Source organism: Opisthorchis viverrini (genome assembly GCF_000715545.1).
Source record: "Opisthorchis viverrini unplaced genomic scaffold opera_v5_105, whole genome shotgun sequence".
Classification (NCBI taxonomy): Eukaryota; Metazoa; Platyhelminthes; class Trematoda; order Opisthorchiida; family Opisthorchiidae; genus Opisthorchis; species Opisthorchis viverrini.
This window is the reverse complement of record NW_008751759.1, coordinates 351901-357061: the sequence shown is the minus strand read 5'-3', so window position 1 is coordinate 357061 and position 5161 is coordinate 351901.

The window sequence follows — 5161 nt, the reverse complement described above, 5'->3', positions numbered from 1 at the left end:
AGTATCGTACTCTATTTTACTGCCTTGTATTATAGCTTATGAAATTAAACTCACTTCGTTAAGCTGAAACACTACATAATTTTATATAACCTCATATTAACGAAGCACTACTGTACACTGGCTTGTTGGTGTTTACACAATACTGATCTAATTGTCAACAATACTCAAATCACTTAACTAGTGAACATTTGGTTTGCGCGATTTCAGATTTGCCAATGTGCTTTATTGTACGACCGGGTACAAAGCCTCAAGGAGTCCAGTAGTTGGGCAAAGACTTGTCGGTAACAACTGGCTGGCCTTAGCGTGATCGCACTACGGTGAACAGCAAAGCCGTAGTATAAAATCTTAGCGTCAGTTTCATTTACTTTTCCGTATATCACCACCCTGTCTTTGTATAATTCAATATTCCGTTCCAAGTCGTATCCCCGGAGGCTGATCATGACCGACCACTTTGAATTTCCTTGATACATCGATGCACTTTGATACAGCGCTTATGAGAATGATCTATTCAGCTGGACTTCAAATTTAAATGATTGAGAACCTAGATTTCGACGTGAGCCAGCTTAACCTTATTCCTGTGTTTAATTGGTGGATGTATAAACTAAACGCCGGCAGTTGAAGTCCAACTCTTAGTTTGGCAAAATTTGCCTACCGCTTGCAGCTGCTTCAAAAAAACTAAGAATTTTTGAAAATATACGGTTAGTAGTAGGCCACTTACTGACGTTTCGTTTCGAAATGTGCAAACGTAACCCGATGGTCTTAGCAAAGCAACATGTTGAATTTCCGGGCGTTTAGCGGTGGTTTGGCTCGGGATTAAATCCAACAGATTACCGACCGTCCAGGTGGGGAGAGTTGGTCAAGTCAGATGAGATTTAAGCCTCCGTTGAGTGCTTTGGTTAAACAAACGTTTTTTGTGTGATGATAGAGTTCTTCGTAGTGTTTGAAAATCCTATTGCTAATTTTCGATCGCCAATCAAAGTGCTATGTTGGTATGAGGCGATGTGGAGACGCACACTTATGGTCTCGCTTTTGTTAGTGATATAAGCGGGTTTCTATGTGTCCTTGATGAAGCTATCCTTCGATTCGCATTGTTTGTTCTGATGAGTAATCCTACTAACTGTTGGTTTCCTCTATTGTCTTAACTGACTGACGTTCAGGTGACCTTTGAACTTGACCTGTCTGATTCGCACTCGATGAACTTTCCGACTTGATGCCGCGCTTGATCTTGTCAACTGATTAATGTTCAGCAAGTCGGTTGGTCGAGTTCGTTGCAGAACACTATGCCTCCAGAAATTTCACTGGGTATTCAGTAATGTCGCGTGCTAGGCACTTCAAGTCCTGCATATGGAAGTGGTAGCATTCCTGATTTTTCTGTACGAAACCTAGAGAAGATTGACCCTTGACTTCATTTGGCCGCCGTGTTTTTGTTGACCTTTGTAGCTCAGTCTGTTCTCCGATTTGTCGAACATTTGGTCAGGCTTAGTGCTTTCTAGAACTTGTACGGATTGATTTCGATACTTGCATTTTATTCCAGTGCTCCTAAGAAATCATAAGCGCTGGCTAGCTGCACACGATTGGATTGATCCACAACGTTTCGCCTTCAAATAACTGTTTACTCTTGGTAAGCATTTTAGAGCTTCATTTTATGCACACCCCCATGAGTGTGACTGATTCCCTATCAGTATACCAATAGCTGCATTTTCAGTTAACTCGCGAAAGTTCCTAGGGTGTTACTTCCGTCAAGCCAATCTTTTCCTGCTGTTTTTCACCTCCGTTATATGAGAAGTAGCCTTCTTCACGCTTGTGCGTTTTTGTCATAGTTTACTGATGCCCTTGGGGTTGCTTCCGAGTTTTTCCCTTGAAGGGTTGGGATATGGAGTTTTTCCATTGCAGCAATTCTTCGACATTCACTTGCATGGGCCTGCCTTTCGCCTCTCGGTGGAACTGGTTTCTCCAGTTAACCCATTATTGTATTAGTGGCAAGGCTTATTCTGTGTTCCTTATGGGACTTTCCACTATTTTTGTTTAACTTATGAACAAGGTGTTCCACTTATCTTCCTTGAGTAGTTCCACGCAGCCCCTGGGTTCCCTGTGATATTTAACTGTGTCAGCCCTAGAATTCCATGCACTGACAAAAGTTATTCAAGTAGTCGGCCTTGCTAGCGTCTCAGGCTTTTGAGCTCCTTGAAGTGTTTTCCCTGTCATCCGGGCCTGCCACTGGTCCTTTAACCAGTAGGATTCCAGGCTGAAAATGCCCAGTGGTGTCCTTCTCTGAGCCAGAAGACTTCGTGTTCGATCATGGTTTTGAAGACCACCTCGTCCCTGGATATCTAATCTGCTGCTGTAAATTGCCGATACACACACTCTGACTGGATGTATCGTTTTTGCGTAAGTAGATGCGTATTCTTTCCAAGTCCACTTTATTCAACACAGCTTCTAAAGAGAATATGATGGCTGTACCTTATTGGCTGTTAGAATTTCCGCTTGCGTGCAATTTGTTTGCAATGTCCTGCTGCGCTACATTCTAGTTGGCAGCATTTGATTGGCTCATTAAATATTATCACATCATAAGTTCTCGCAGTTTGTTCCGATTGGTCCATTACGTCTTCAACGGACTGATGTATGTTGCTGGCTTCAACAGCTGGAATTTCTGTTATAATGGATTTCAAGTTCAGATCGAATGGATGCTATCTGAGGTTACTAACAACCCGCAAAATTAATGCCGCTATATTAGAGAAGTTCCTCTCGTTTTTTAGAATTATTGTTGTCATGTATACCCGAGCTTTATTAGCCATGATTTCAAGGAATCCCATGAAACCTGGTCCAGGCCGTTGAAAATTATTGCACGTTTAAAGTTGCAATCAGTGGAATCTGGTTCTAAATGACTAGAAGAAATTTATTTCGATGGATAGAGTCGGAAACACTTGTATGTTACGCACCAAATGTTCGTCAGGAAAAATTTGCGTAAACCACCGATTTTCAGGCCAAAACCAAAGCATCAATGAGCAGCGCACTTGCAACAAACTCGTCAGAATAAAGAACAATGTGTCGGAATGTCAGTAACTCGGGTGAGTCCAATTACCGCCGATGAACTGACAGTTGATGCATTCACCGTGCTCTGCTTTCTCATCACTATTCGTGGGGAAAACATAAGTGCGTTGTCGGTTGTGCGTTTTTCCTCACTTCTCGCTTGAGGTTTTGCATTATGTAAACTTTTATCAAGCCTTTAAGGTGATTTGTTGTTCAAACTGATCCTGTTCGTGGTTTAAGTGGATTGTTCGGGATCTGTGTTGCGTAGACATCTGGCTTCTCTCTCTGTTGTTGGTCCATTAGGTCCATGATGTAAAAGTCATTTTCGGAGCCTAGACGTGTCTAATTTGTTTCACTACTGCCGCCCCCTGACTTGGATCACCGCATTATACGTTCATGGTTGTTGTTTCCACCAATCAGATTTTGCATACATTATCTAAAGTTGGGCTGTCCATTGCCAAGATCAAGATGCCAACCCACTAGACGGCAAATGGGTTAGCAGTTATACAGTTTAATTCCCTTGGTGGGTGACGTATCTCGGTCAGGGTAGAGTTAATTGTGTAGGCTTTATACAGTCTGGTCTCTAGAGACCAGGTACTCACATTTTTTTCCTCCAGACAAGGCACCTAAAGATCAGGTAAAATTAAAACGCCATCAACCCAATGTCCTCTGCGAAACCTTACCATGTGGCATATAACAACAGGCGAAATTCGGCTAGTAAGTCCGGCTGGGAAGTGACAACGTTTGCACCACCGAGATTTATTTCGCATCATATTGTACAGGGTTTCTAATCGTCTGCAAGTAGGATCATGTTGATCTCATCCCGACAGATCACACAGCACCTAGTTTGACGAACAGCTATCATTTAATCACTTGTCAACAATTTTTGGGGACAAAACGAAAGCGCTTTTTCTGGTAGACGCTAGTCGGACGTACGTAACGCCCCTTCAACTACCTCAAAAAAGTGTTTGACCTAAAGAACTTAAGGAGCCGGATTCGCTAACACACATCACATCATTGAGGACTCGCTGCGGCTAGCTTCCTCTTGCTAAGTTAGGTAGACACAGGTGATCAGACACTTGAAGAGGCCTAAGGTGTTTGGATCATAGGTGCAAAGTCTCTCCGTTATAGAGCAAGTATCCCCGAAGTGCCCCATTGTCTACACGACATTTAAGCTTCAGCGAAATTTAGTTTTTCACAAATGCTGCATGCGCCTTGATTATCCGCGCGCTACCTTCGTCTGTCACAGTACAATCCCGGTTTATTCAGCCACTGTGAGAGATGAACCCATCAACATGATCAAACCTCTTGTTTTGCAGTTTCAGATAAGAACTTTAAAGGGTTACAAGCGCACGCAAAAGCTAAGAATCGCCTACGATACTCCGAAAGGTACCTTGCGCGGAAGATTATTCGTCATGCTATAAAATCAAGTGTTTTGCACAACTAACATTCTTTATTCTATTACCACAGATGAATTCAATACCTGGACTTGCTTGACGTGCACATTCCGCGGCGACGTCTACTACATACTTGAACAAAAATAGGGAGAGCGGACAAGCTTGTCGATTTTCGCTTGTTGAAAGGACGCATCCGGACAGCTATTTGTGCACTCCAACACAAACAGACTAACGGAAATAAAGATCACAAAGAGCGTCTGCACATTCCGAGTACATCCTCCCTCTGGTTGAGAATATATAGGACAATTGATCTATCACCAAGGTTGAGGGCTCCTGTAAAGTTGAGGAAAACCGCGATTCTTGATCGATGGTATAATTCGCCCAGGTCAAGAACTCAACTCACATGCAAAGAAATGATTGATGGACACGTTGTCAACTAAAAATCCTGCTTGGTGCCCTCTTGGTCAGCATATGGCGTGCAGTAAATAAGACATCGCAGTAAAGGGGAGGCCGGCAGTTCTGTTTCAATAATCGTAAGACTAATTAATGCCCCTGTGGTTTGTAGCGACCCAGTCACCCACATACCTTACTGTTCAACTCACAGCCTCTCACTGGATCGCGAGGCTTGTCTTTTTTCTCATACGCACAAACACGTCGCAGTAAGCTGACTCATCGGACATCGATTGTCTGCACCGCTTAGTCAGCGTAGCAACCACTCATGTGCCGACGCGCCC